The sequence below is a fragment of the Canis aureus genome, chromosome 25 (assembly GCF_053574225.1).
Source record: "Canis aureus isolate CA01 chromosome 25, VMU_Caureus_v.1.0, whole genome shotgun sequence".
Lineage (NCBI taxonomy): Eukaryota > Metazoa > Chordata > Mammalia > Carnivora > Canidae > Canis > Canis aureus.
The window spans coordinates 23,262,755-23,275,583 of NC_135635.1; the positions used below are offsets into that span (position 1 = coordinate 23,262,755).

Sequence of the window (12,829 nt, forward strand, 5' to 3'; positions counted from 1 at the left end):
TTACCATGTTAGGTTTCTTTAAATATGCTATAATTTGGAAAAAAAAAAAAAGCCCTCAGTTCCTTGATGGAACATATCCAAGAAACCTTTGAATTCATGGCTGGAAAACAGAAGTCAGTGATTACTATAGAGACACCAGCACTTTGGGGGCAAAGGACCTTGACTAGGACATTGTAATTTATAAGAAAGGTAGCTTTATTGACTAGGATTGAGGTTAGGGGAAAAAGAAAGCAATGACTACTGTTTAGATATTGGTTTCTTGGTTTGTGGGGTTTTGGCTAGAATCAGGTGTGCTGTCCTATGGGAATTGCCTCCAGGATTCTATCTAATGTCTGTTTGGATAGTTTCTATTACTTCTGTTGGAAGTCTATAAAGTGATGTGCATTGAGAGAGGACTGACAATTTTTTTGGTCTCTGCTATAGTAACTGCCCTTATTTAGACCAGTCTTGCTATGTTGGAATATTCTAGAATTCCAGTTAACACTAGAGTGAGAGTCATAAATGTGGCTGCCTTTACTTGTTATCTCTAAATGATTTAGAGTAGTGTTTGTCGAACTGTAATGTGCATATGAGTCACCTGGATATCTTGTTAAAATGCAAGTTCTGATTCAGAAGGCCTGGGTGGGGCCTGAGATTCTGTGTTCCTAACGAGTTGCCAGCTGGGACTGATGTTGGTTATACACTTTGGAAAGTAGGGACCTAGGGCAGGCTCTCAGTCTCAGTGCACATTGGAATCACCTGGGAAGATTAAAAACATCTATGCCTGGATCCCATCCTACCCCAGAGATTAATATTTAATTGAGTAGAGTGTGGCTGGGTAGCAGGATTTTTAAAAGCTCTCTAGGTGATTTTGATGTTCAGCCAAGGGTGAACACTACTGATTAGATAATGGACCTGTGAAGATGGGGAAAATACGCAGAAATGGCCATGTTGTAAAGAATATTTTCAAAACCTTTCTCGGGGTTTTATTTTTACTATTAATTTAGAGATTTTAGAGAAGACACGGAGCCAAGTATGTAAATAAAAACTGATTTGTCATTCCATTCATTAACTGCAATTATTAATCTACAAGTGAACATTTAACAATACTATCTTCAGCATTTCCTTCTTTTTAAAATAATTTAAGATAGGTTGGCAGATTTAGCAAAGAAAAATACAGACTGGGTGCCATTCCAGGCTGTTGAATCAAAACCTGCATTTTAATAAGATATTCAGGTGATTTGTTTGCACAATATAAATATTGCATGGGACACACTTAAAAAAATCAAATTTACTTGGGTGTCCTGTATTTTTTATCTTATCTTGCAACTCTACTTAGGAAGTAATTAACATTTATTTCATTACAGAATAAAATGGAAAGTAGTATTCTGAGTTTTGAGGACACTTTTAATATTTTGCTTCTCATTTCACCTCACCTTCCTATGTCTGCAATGCCCACTGAGTTTTAAGCCTAACGTAAAATAAAACCAGCTGATAGACCTCAAGATGTCATGCTGTGTATTAGAAAAGAATAAGACATAATGTTCTGTATATTTATGCAAGAATGGGAGACAGCTCTACCAGTTGTAGGGCTGCAGTTTACATTAAAAATTGTTTTACATCTTTTTGAAAATATTTTTTTGAATAATTATCACAGATTTTAAAACTCCTTTATTTAAGGAATTCAGAAGCCACCTTGCTGTAACTAATGTGGTTGCGCTCATAAAACTACAAATACCAGAATTCCCCAGAAAAATAATTATCCAAAGGCTTATCTTACAATGAAACAGTCTTTCAAGGCTAAAAAATGTTGTGTCTATATACCCAAATAAGAAATGCTAATCTTTTAAAAAATTACTTAGATTAACTAAAATGTCAAAGTTCAGCATTGTTAAAAGCAACATTTAACCTGACTCATGCTGATAGCAGTCTTATGAATCACATATATCAAAAAAAAAAAAAAAAGGTGAGAAATGTTTAGTCACAAAAATTAATTTTTAGGTTAAGGTAAAAAATATATCATTGACATTATTAGATTTTTCTTTCAACTGTCTCCCCTTTTGGAGTCTTTGTCACACATCTGGTGCTTTATTAAGAAGACATTCATATGCTGGTATTGAATACAGTGATTTGCGCTTTAAAATGTAGTGTTGAGAACTCTATTTGGAATGTGTTGCTGCATATAAGATTGAGCTTTAATAGTGTTATATTTCAGTCTATAAATAACTTTTACTTCCTATCTGACATTAAAACAATGTATGGCATTTGGCAAAAAGTAAACTGCCAAATGATTTCTTAAGTGCCTAGTTAAGGGATGTCATTGTAAATTTTTTATCCTGGTGAAAAACAACGTAAGAATATGTCTTAGCTTTACTAATCCTTTAAAATAAATTATTTATTTTGGCACTATGAAATCATAAATGCTAATCAACATGCTGAAAAGTGTGGCATTGTTGATTTTTATTTATAGTGAGTCAAGTTAGTAGTGTATTATGTAGTGAAGTTATACTGTCACAATCAGGAAGGTAAATTATAACCAAGGCCTCACGCTTGCAAATGTGGTGAATAAGGGAGGACAGAGCATGTTTATTTGCAGTCACAGGGAGGCACTGGGGTGAGTGGACATATCAGCGGCTTCTGAATCAAATCTCATATGATCCAACTGGAGCTCAGTTCCTTCATTTGTAAAGTGAGAGAAGAAATATTCCTTCATTGAGTTGTGAAGATTAAGATAATGTTACGTTAAGTTCCTTAGATAATGCCAGTAGATATTCAGAAAAAATTTAGTTTCCCCCTTAACCTTCTTGATCTCCTGAATCCCTCCAACCCATTAGGCTGATTCTCCTTCCTTGGTAGAGTTTCTAGAAATATCATGTGGCATGTGGGAGGCTAAAAAGAGAACTGTTAACTGTTACTTGGCCAGATTTAAGCTCAAATGTAATTTTGTTAAGTGAAGTCCACTGAGGAAAACAATTCTTTTTTTCTTTTTTTTTTTTTTTAACATTTTATTTATTCATTCATGAGAGACACAGAGAGAGAGAGGCAGAGACACAGGCAGAGGGAGAGAGCCTGACGTGGGACTCGATCTCCAGGATCACGCCCTGGGCTGAAGGCGGGCGCTAAACTGCTGAGCCACCCGGGGCTGCCCAGGAAAACAATTTCTAATAAAAGAACACCTGTCTGTAAGAACCGGCAGAAGAACCGGTAACAGACAGATTCAATGCAAATTATTTCATTGTTCTTGGCTGAGGTTTCTTTACCTTTACAAAAGAAGTAATGTTGAATTATAATAGAAACTGGATTCCCTCCAGCTCTTCTCATTGTAATGCTTCTTGGGTTGGGTTCCCTGAGGTGCTGAATTGGAGACTGGGAGTGCTCCTTGGACCTACACCTGTGAGGGAGTAGGCCCCAGGACCAGGCCTCTGGAGGGGTTGTACTGAAATGTAGTTACAATTCAGGCCTCATCAGATCCCCAGAGAGCTTGGGCACTGCATGGCCCTTGGGAGTTTTTGGTGACTGAGGTAAGGGTGCCTAGCCTCTGTCACTCTAAACCCTTCCTAGGACCACGACTCTGGGCAAGGCAGCCCCCTTCCTTCTCCTGGGAGCAGGTCCTGAGGAGGAGTCACTTAGGAATTAGCAGCAGCCAGACCACCTGGCAGCTAGAATGAGTGCCTCAGTCCTGGAGGGGCCGTTGACACAGCCCCTACTGCATGAGGTTAGTTTTCTAGCATCTCAGGGTCATGGCCTTATACTCAGCAGAATATCAATCTTTATTATTTTCAGAGATATTTTGGGGGAAATGCTAAACTTTGGAATCTCTGGATGGATTGGGGGTGTTATTATGAGCATAGGCTATGAGTGTATATTTTCCAAAGTGAAATGAATCAAAATACTCTGTTGTAAAGTCTTCACTGAACTTTGTAGGAGGATAGACTTTTTTGCACTATTTCTAAAGGATCTCTCTCATACAAAGTTCTCCAAAGGCATCATGAAAAATAGCCTTGGCTTTTAGTTCCGTTTGTAGTTGTGACCAAAACAAAAAGTGCTCAAGTACACTATGAGACATTTTTAGATTCAAATAGGCAGTCACACAAATCACTGAGAAAACCAGCCTTACTTTGAAATTTTAAAAACTGTTTTTCTTCAGGTTCTGCTCTGGTTTAGAGTAGAGGAATTCTTCTTGTCTCAATACTGTTCACTCATCTTTAGTTAGTGGTTTTTTAAGTATGAGGATCATATGTGTTTCACAGATGATGTACTGTGGATTAGCCGTCTGGGCTGGGACCTTGCAGTGAAGATATTTTTATGTTAGTTGAAACAGAGAGCTGAATGGATAAGACCATGAAGAAGATAAAGCTAACTTTATCTTCTTTCTCTACATCTGAAGAAGTTTAATGTATTAAATACCAATGCATTCTCGCAAGGGTCTTATTCATTGGAGAAGATAAAGACTGAACCTCTGTATCCCCTTTGTTGGCCTGAAAATGGAATGTCGAGCAGCATATAATCATCTTTCTTGTTTAAAAAAAAAAAAGTAAAGTGAGAGAAAAAGTGATTTCTATTTGTGTCAGATTTTAGATGTCTTAATATTCTTTCCTGTCTAATTTTGCAGAAAGTGATAATAGAGTTCCTGTCAAATTAGAGGCTGCAGACTTTTAACCTATGTCGTGAAAAAAAACCCACATTAGTTATTATTACCATAAACATAATTCAAATAAATATTTAGTTGTAATACCATTATGTTGAAGGGTGCATTCCAAGCATATAATTTTGTTCATTACAAATATTAAAAATTCAGAATGACAGTACATTGGAGAAGAAATGAAAAAAAAAGAAAAGAAATAGAGGTTTTTGTAGTCTTTTGCTTCATGTAAATTCATAATCGGAAAAATTGGAATGAAATGGTTCCCATAAAGAATTGTGCATCTCTGTTACTTATGGAACATGAAATTATTTTCTAAAATACCATAAAACCTGCCACAGGTCTCTATCTGTGAGAGACCAAAGTGAATAGTATCAAGAGTGGATCAAAGTGAGAAAAGAAAGAAGCAAGTTGAAAACTCACTGTGTCCAACTTCATAAAAAGAGCTACAAGCAAGTGATATTTCTGACCTTTGCTGAACCAATAGTTGAACCTGTTTTATTAGTCACCTGAGAATTACTTGCTTGAGTGGGATTGTTAAATGTGAAAATGATGCTGGATCAATCTTTAGAATTTTTCAGAACTTTATTAAACTGATGACAATTTGAGTGTCTCATTATTACATTTTTCAAATACCAGTAAATAGAGCACATATTTTCATGGTGCAAGTTTATGCATAAAATATCGAAGCAGGTGCATTTTCAGTGTGAAAGGGTATTTTCTCAGCCAAATTATTAGAACAAGAGAATGAATGAGAAAACAAAGAGCATACTCTAGAGAAGTCCTTTCTAACATTGCTTTTAGCAGTATTATCAAATTGGGTCACAGATAATTAGATTAATTTGACTACCCCATGGTTTTATTTGGAGAAATGTAATGTGGCAACTCTCTTTGCTCTTGGATATCTATAGGATACAAGAAAATGGAAACACTCGGCCTTCAAAAAGGAAAGAGCTATTATGTCACGCTCAATCAGAGAGATACAGACATTGATAGAGTATCAACATCTGAAGCCACTCTATTAAAGCATGCCTTGGTTCTGCAAGCAAAAGTCACAGAAAATTGGCTCATGTTTCACCATCTAGGCATGCTACCACTTGGTTTCCTTTAATTGGCTATCATGTCCATTTACCAGAAATTGGCTCTCTTTTCTAGCTGCTGGATGTAGGAGTGATTTACTTGTGTGAGTGTGCTCAGGATTACACCTGCAAGAGTGTAGTTTCAGACATCATTTTTCTTAGAAAAATTACTAACCATGTGTATCTGAATATGCATACTACAAAGGAATTATAAAACCTAGAACCTGAGAGGCTTTTCAAAGGATCTGACTTGTCTTAAAGACAGTAGTAGAGCATCTCTGGGTAGCTCAGTGGTTTAACGCCTGCCTTCAGCCCAGGGTGTGATCCTGGGGTCTCAGGATCGAGTCCCACATTAGGCTCCCTGCATGGAGCCTGCTTCTCCCTCTGCCTGTGTCTCTGCCTCTTTCTCTCTCTTTCTGTGTCTCTCATGAATAAAGAAAATCTTTAAAAAAAAAAAAAAAAAAAAAGACAGTATTAGCTTGGGTCATGAAAGCCTCTGGGTGGGCCCTGGTGGATAAGGTATCATTAAGTATAATTTAAGGATCATATCAAAGGAATTAAAAAATAAATAGTATAGCACAATTCTTGGTATAGTCATTTTACCTAATATAGGGAAGCTTAAAAACCCACGTCTTAATGCCACTCTGAGTAGATTGCTTTCATGTTTAGAGCATAACCACTTAAGTATGCAGTTTTGTTCAACATTTTATGAAATCAGGGTTTGTTGTTTTTGTTTTTTTATTTCTGCTTGTTTCACATTGTAGTGGCTTTTTTTTTTTGAAAAAAAAAAAAAAAAAAAACTCCAGCATTTAATTTTGCTTTTCTGAACTAACAGGCATTTATGGTTATCTAATTACTGTAACCACGAATTTCCTGAAATGTTGTTCACTAGTAGTTTAACCACAAATACAGATGCTCTAATTTCTCCTTTTTTATAGATTTTTTTTTAATTTGGGTCCATTGCTATCATCAGGGGAAGGTTCATGTAAATCTAGATTAAATATTTTAAAAATATAAGAATGAGTACTTGAAATATAAAGGAAGATAAATGTAACATTCTTCGGAAACAAGTCTAGTAAGGATTTTAAGTTTTTAAGACTTTCTATTTAATTACTTTGCATTGAAGCCAGCTGGTTTGGTAACTTTCATGACCTTATATTCCCTGAATGTTCTCATAAATCAAAGGAAGAATATGCTCAATTCTAACATTAGTCCTGGGGAAAATTCCATATTTGAAAACAAAAGAAAGAAAGGTAGAATCAAGGTTGCCTTGGGAATTTTGAGGTCCTTGGTAAGGTTAATTGGGAGGGCATAAATTCCTTTATCCTCAGATTTTTCTTTTCCTTTCTCTTTTCTCCCCCTAAGCTTTCCTGCCCTCTAACCCATCAATTTCTCTTGCAGCTTGAGCCTTCACACTTCAACATTGAACTTGGAGATATAAAAATATTCTAACAGGCAGGGGGATGGCCTTGATGATCTCTTAAAGTTCTTTTTAGAGCTCTTTTTTAAATTCCAATGATTTAATAGAAACTCAAGGGTGAAATGGCCCTCTGGAGGTCATCAGTTGTAGTTCCCTCCATGCAAGAATGCCCCTACCTTCTGGGAGTTGGCACTAACAGCCAGTCCCAAGGGACCTCCTTATTCTCTGGGTTTCTTAGGCACTGTGGACTTATCTTGTTGACCATTGGGAGAAGTGCACATCAGATTTGAAAACTTTTTTAAATTGTACCTTTTACCTTCTTCCTAACTTAGGTTTTAAACATATAAATGATTGCTTGAGTGAATCACTCTTTTGCAAGAGGTCTATGTTAAAGAATTCACATGCTGTTTTGAGGTGGAGTTGGAGTTTCTTGTGGATAAGAATTGAAGAAAGTCAGAATCCATTGATATCAAGCAATTCGACAAACATTAATTGAGGACTTCTGAGTAAGGGGTTGTAAACTCTAATGCCTTGGAAGACAAGGCTGGTAACATGAATCTTAAATTAAGCCCTCTATTAGGCAAGAGGGATGGTGTGAGGCCTGAGGCTTTTCCGACCTTGTGCTGGCTGGCATTCTTGTGCTAGCTACTCTGCTTAAAGTATGCCCGCAGTTTGCATTAAGTCTCTTTGTGTGGTATCTGTCTCTTGTGGGAGATTCATAAGTGAACATCTAAAATTCCTGACCTCACTGAGGTACAACAGTGATAAAAATTGTTATTCTAATGGAGTGGCATTTATAGAGTGGCTGCTAGGTCCCAGGCACCTTTATTTATTTATTTTTTTCAGATTTTATTTATCCGAGAGAGAGAGAGAGGCAGAGACACAGGCAGAGGGAGAAGCTGGCCCCACGCAGGGAGCCCGACATGGGACTCGATCCTGAGTCTCTAGGATCAGGACCTGGGCCGAAGGTGGCGCTAAACCGCTGAGCCACCCAGGCTGCCCCACCCTGCCACTCTTACTCCGTCCTTATTCTTATCCTATGTGATAGCCCTATTCAACTCTATTTCAGATGGTAAGATGGAAGCCAAGAAATTAGTTATTTGCTTGTAGTCACTCCTTTAAGAATTGTTAGAGGTCAGGTTAAAATTGAAGTCCTCCAACTTAGCGAATTCCAAAACCCATGCTCTTAACCATTACTCAGGTATATCTCAGGCTATCTGCTGTGAGATATTAATGGATATCTGCTTTATAAGACAATTGATGATTCTGTAATCAAATAATGGAAAACAAAATTTGAGTTACAGAAAGTTACATCCCACACATTACTTACTATGGGACTTTGTCCAGATCCTTTCACTGTGTTGTGAATCCCCCAAAGTAGGTATGTATATTTTGCAGTGTTTCCCAAGCTAATGTGAATTGTACACATTGTCTCAAGTCCTAGTGTTCTAAGGAACAAAATTTGAGAAACTCTTACCTGTTAATACCCAGCCCTCTCACGGAAATAAGTGTTGTCATTAAAAAGCAAAGTATTAAAAAGAAGCAGATTATTTTGGGTGCATACAAGATAGATATTAATCAGAGAGTGTGTCAGAAGGAAGGTAACATTTGGCATTGGGTCTTAAAAATGGATATTTTCACAGTTTATAATATTTACATAGATGGTATTGGGCATTAGAGAACCTTCCAGGAGAAATAATATTTCAGTCAGGCAATAGTGCAAAGAGAGTGGAATGTGCAAAGAGAGTGGAATGTACAAAGGTGAATTTGGGGAATATAGAAAAAGTTGATGGATAAGCATCATTTGATGTTTATTGTATTAATCTTAACTGTTGATTATATTTTAGAAGATTGGTTTTATTTTTTCAAATATTAGAAAAGATCACTTGAGGACAATTTCATGTCATGTCATACAAGATGTCATCGTCACTCATTAAAATTACTTATTGAATATTTACTGACTGCTTATTATATTCAGAGCTCTGTTTTGGATGCTGAGACTAGCTGTAAATAAGGTATACAAACCTCCTATTCTCAGATGACTCACAGACAAAAGCAACACAAACATAACAAAGGCAACAAGACAATGTCAACTAGTGATAAGTACTATGCAGAGAGAGAGATAAAATAGGCTGATGTGGTGAAGAGTGCCTTAATGGCTATTTTAGAATAACAAGAAGGAACCAGACGTTTGAAGATCATGGGGATAACATATTAGGTGGAGAGAACAGCTGGTGCAATATCCCTAAGGGAGAAATGAATTTGAGGCTGTGAGGAATAGAGAAAAGGCTCATGCGGTTGGAGCATTGGCAAGGAGGAAAATAGTAAGAGTTCAGATTGACAAGAACCAGACCACAGAGTAAGGAGTTAGAATTTTTTTAAAGCATCATGGTTAACTCTGTAAGAAGAGCTTGACTGTGTGTGTGTGTGCGCGCGCACGCACACACATGCGTGCACATGGGCATGGTCTCTGACTGCTTTGTAGAGCATACATTTCAAAGGGAAAGAGTAGAAGCAGGGGGACCAGTTAGGTAGTGATTGCAATAGTCTAGGAAGGACTTGTTTGGACTAGGGGTGGTAGTTAAGTTGGAGAGAAGTTGGCAGATGAACATACAGGGTTTTTAAATTGAAATATAGTTGGCGTACAATGTTACATTAGTTTCAGGTGTACAACATAGTGATTCAACAAGTTTACATGTTATGCTGTGCTCACTACAAGAGCAGGTACCATCTGTTACCATGCAAAAATATGGAATGCTTCACAAATTTGGGTGTCATATTTGTGTAAGGGCCATGCTAATTTCTGTATTGTTCCAATTTTAATAAATGTTCTGCCAAAGAGACTGCAACACACAGGTTTTTAAGGACTGCTAATGAAATGGATGTATGGGATAAATCGAAGGAAATTAGGTATAGATTGGTGGTATTTGTTGATGACACTGAGGGAGGTTTAGGTGGAAATCAGAAGTTTTGTACTGGACATATGAAGTTGGAAATGTATAGTGACATTTTATTAGAGAGGTCAAATAAATAATTGGATAGGTGAATCTTGAATTCAAGAGTTAAATCTGTACTGGCGATATAAGGATATCCACGTTATTCTACTAACAGTTGAGAAGGTCTATCTACCTATAGTTAAAATACATTTTAAAAGGCAAAATAAATAAATAAATTTGTTAATAAAAAATTAAAAGTTTCTAGAGTTTACAAATTACTATAGTTTAGCCATGGTTTTGGGTACTACCTGTTTTCTTATCATTTATTAAATGCTGATAGAGAAGTGGGAAGACATTCAGTTTTCATATTGAATATCTAGAAAGTCTTCTGGAGTTCAAATACTCCTCTCCTTTACAACTTCTGGACAAATGTATTTCCAGAAGAAGCCTGAATACTCATTGTTGGAAAGGCATGGGTTTTCCTCCCAGGGTAGAAAATTCTAGATTTATAATGTTCTTCCTTTTTTTTTGAATATTTTCCCACTCATATTCTTTTCTTCATTTTTACCAAATTCTGCAGTTTCAGACTTAGAAGAGGGTCTAATCTTCACTCTTTATAGTAAACTCTCATTTATTTTGAGATAGCTATTGTGCCTTTCTTGTTTCCTAGGTTAAGCATACCCAACACTTTTAGTTGTTTCTCATGTTACATGACTTTAAGTCCTATGTCCATTCTGGTTAACTCTTGTTTCTAGAGCATTTCTTTTGCATCACGGTGTTCAGCATAGTACTATGGCTGTGTTTCAAAGACACTGAGTGGAAGAAGTCTCTGGTTTCCAATTTATAGATGCCATATTTATGTTGATGGGAAACAATCCAAGGTCCGTATGCTTTTTTTTAAAATAAAATAATATGCTTTATAATAGTTTTAGATTGTAAAGCTGAAAGATAGTACAGTGTTTCCATATTTTCTCCATCCAGTTTCCCCTATTGTTTGCATTTTATATTACTATGATATGCTCAGCACAACTAAGTAACCAACATTGGGTACTTTGCTGTTGACTCTATATTTTATTTGTATTTCCTTGGGTTTTAGGGAAATGTCCTTTTTCTGTTCCAGGATCTCATCCAAGATACATATTGCATTTAGTTGTCATGTCTCATTACTTTCTTTTGAATTATAACAGTTTCTCATATTTTCTTTGTTTTCTATGACCTTGACAGTCAGGTATTTTGTAGAGTGTCTCTCAATTTGTTGTTGTCTATTTTTTTTTTTTTTTATGGTTGGACTGGGTTTATGGGTTTTGGGGAAGAAGATCACAAAGGTGAAATTTCATTCTTACTATTTCCAGGGCACATTCTGTCCACTTGACTTATCACTGACACTAATCCTTGATCACCTGGCCATGGTTTCTCTATTGTGAGGTTACTTATCTTTCTATATTTCACTCTTTGGAAGAGCAGCTCACACTCAAGGGATAAGGAGTTAATTCATCTCTTTGAAGCAGAGTATTTACATAAATTATTTGGAATTCTATATGGGAGATTTGTCAGTTTCTTCCATTTATCTAATCATTTATTTATATAGTATGGACTCATGGATACTTATTTGATACTTTGGATTATAATTCAATACACTGTATATATATATATATATATATATATATATATATATATATATATATATATTTTCAAATTGTTCCAGTTTTGGCCAATGGAAGTTTTTGCATGTTAGGCTCTATGTCCCTTTGACAGAACCCCACCGTTTTGCTTTTCCCTGTTCTTTTATTTTTTAAAAGATATTTTATATATTTATTTGACAGAGAGAGAGAAAGAGAGAGAGAACACGCAAGCAGGGGAAGTAAGAGAAGGAGAAGGAGGCACCCCGTTGAGCAGGGAGCCTTATGCAGGGCTCAATCCCAGGACTCTGGGAGCATGACCTGAACCGAAGGCAGATGCTTAACCAACTGAGCCAGCCAGGCACCGTTTTCCCTGTTCTTCTAAAATCGTGCAGCTTTAACTCATGAATCTCCTATTTTATACTGCACTATTGTTTTTTGCGGGAGAGGGTTGTGGGTATAAAAACAAACCTTATGATTGTCCTTATTAAATTTCACCATTTTAGAGCTGCCTGTTACTATCATCTCTTGCCTACTATAGCAATAGCTTCTTATTTGGTCTCTGAACTTTCATTCTAACCACCTCCATGTGCACTGTATTTGGTTCTTTGAATAGCAGCTAGAGTGATCTTTCCAAACAAATCTGTTATGTTTGTTTGGAAACCCTCCATGTTTCAATGCACAAAGCTTTACCTGATCTGACTCTTGCTTATGTCTCTGATCTCAACTCTTAGCCTTTAGAGCTCTCATTCAGTATATTTTAGCCACATGATTATCCTTTCCAAGCTTTTCTATATGAGGCTTTTTTAACTTTGGTTCTCTCTGCCTGGAATGTTCTTCCCTCATACTTTCAAATGGCTGATTTATCTTTGCTGTTCAGATCTTGGCTCAAATGACACCTTCTCAGGGAGGACTTTTCTTGAATTCAATCAAAGGTAGCTTCAGTTTCTCCCTATCATAGTGCCATGTTTTATTTTCTTTTAGCAATCATCATGATGGGATATTTTCATAATAATTTCTTAGCTGTTTGTTATTTTTTGGTTTCTTCCACCACTGGAATGCAACAAGGTCTTGTATCTCTTGTTCATAGCTGTATCTTCAGTGCATAAAGCAGTTCCTAGCATATGTAAGAAGCTCAATATATATTTGTTAAT

At 36.4% G+C, this 12,829-nt stretch overlaps 1 protein-coding gene and 1 pseudogene across 9 annotated transcripts in view; one reads left to right on the forward strand and one right to left on the reverse strand.

Annotated features, from left to right (window-relative positions):
- SOX5 (SRY-box transcription factor 5) overlaps positions 1-12,829 on the forward strand; it is a 994,522-nt gene that overhangs the window by 100,414 nt on the left and 881,279 nt on the right. The gene's annotated exons all lie outside the window — the stretch shown is intronic.
- LOC144297777 (U6 spliceosomal RNA) lies at positions 9,864-9,964 on the reverse strand (annotated as a pseudogene).